This window comes from Hydra vulgaris, chromosome 08, assembly GCF_038396675.1.
Source record: "Hydra vulgaris chromosome 08, alternate assembly HydraT2T_AEP".
Lineage (NCBI taxonomy): Eukaryota > Metazoa > Cnidaria > Hydrozoa > Anthoathecata > Hydridae > Hydra > Hydra vulgaris.
The window spans coordinates 28223380-28225000 of NC_088927.1; the positions used below are offsets into that span (position 1 = coordinate 28223380).

The following is a 1621-nucleotide window of genomic DNA, read 5'->3' on the forward strand; positions in this document are numbered from 1 at the left end:
CACTCATATATACACATACATACATACATACATACATACATACATACATACATACATACATACATACATACATACATACATACATACATACAAAGGAATTTGCACAGTACTAATAAAAAAACTACGTAGCCAGTAATTTTAGTTCTAACTTCTTCTAAAAAACGAAAACAGACTATAAAAATCAGAAAAATAAAAACAACTAACAACAAACAAACGATTATATATATATTTTTATTTTCTCTGGGACCCATATAGGTATACCCGCCGGGTATCCCGTATGGGTCTTACGAGGTTTACCCATTGCAAATCTTGAAAAACTACGTTTAAATGTTTAAAATTTACAGAAAAAGCAAATTTATATATAACTTGATAGGTTTATTTCAAAAAAAATAATTAAAATTACAGTCGAAATTAAGCAAACTTTTGAACGACTCTTCAATCGTATATCGAATGCTTTTACGGTTATCTCGCGAATTGGAAGCTTTTCCATTGTTGCTTAAACGACCTCTTTGAACATTTCTTTACACGATATCTCGTTTCTATATAACCTGTAAAAAAATTAAAGTTAATTGTTACTCTTAAATTTTATAGGAAACAAATTATTTTTAAATTTATAAAACTCTTACAATTTCTCCTAAAACTCTTCAGATAAAAATGTAATTTTCACCATCGAAGGTAGAAAAATATAATCTTTAATTTTATAATCGACATTTATTTAAACGTTTTAAAATGTATTTGTAATAAATAAGCATATGATGTGATTCATATAATAAATTGATAACATTCCTATAGTTACTGATAAATAAATAATATAAAACTATTATATAAATATAGGGGCTAATAATTTTTAAATGTAATCTTTAAAATAGAGCGAAACTTTTTTCATTTCAAACTAAGGTTTCATCAAATAAGAATCATCAGAAACCTTATATAACGGTATCGTGGCTACTAGATCCAAACACTCCCCTCCTTCATAAGGGCCCCAAAATCCTTAAAAATTTTTCCAATAGGCAATACTAGATTAAAAAAAAAAAAACCTTAAATTTTTAAAATGGCCTCTAAATTTGCAACTGAGCCCCCTAGGCACAGCTCTGCTTTTATATATATATATATAATAAATTATATATATATATATATATAATATATATATATTTTTTTTTAAACATCTTTGCTTCCAACAAGGCTGCAAGCAGCCACTAATTAAAGTTGGAAGTTACTGTAAGAGAAAAGATGAAGATTGTAGAGCAAGATAACGATTGACGGACGATTTAAAAGATTGCAAATTATATGAATCAGGAAAGCAAGATGAAGGAAGCGATTTCCAAAGAGCTGATGTTCGAGGAAAAAAACTAGACGAATAAGCGTTTTTGGAGCACTTAGGAACAGTCACAGAAAAAGGATAACACTTAATTGAATGACGAGTAACACGAGAATGAATTTTAGTAGATGGCACAAGAGACGTTAGCTCTTTCGAGCAGTGCCCATTATAGTATTTGTAGAAAAGAGAAAGAGAAGCAACATTACGACGATGTGATAATGGTTGGAGGTTGGCTGCAAGAGCAGGTCCAACTATGTTTACAATGCGTTTTTGCACCTTGTCTAAAAGAGAAAGGGCATCATT

The 1621-nt window shown here is 29.3% G+C and overlaps 1 long non-coding RNA gene across 1 annotated transcript in view; it reads right to left on the minus strand.

The window, feature by feature from the left end:
* Nucleotides 1-354: 354 nt before the first annotated feature.
* Nucleotides 355-1621, minus strand: part of LOC136083721 (uncharacterized) — a 12530-nt gene continuing 11263 nt past the window's right edge. Inside the window, exon 2 of the long non-coding RNA XR_010640018.1 lies at nt 355-548. This is a non-coding gene — a long non-coding RNA (uncharacterized LOC136083721). The remainder of the gene's footprint in view (nt 549-1621) is intronic.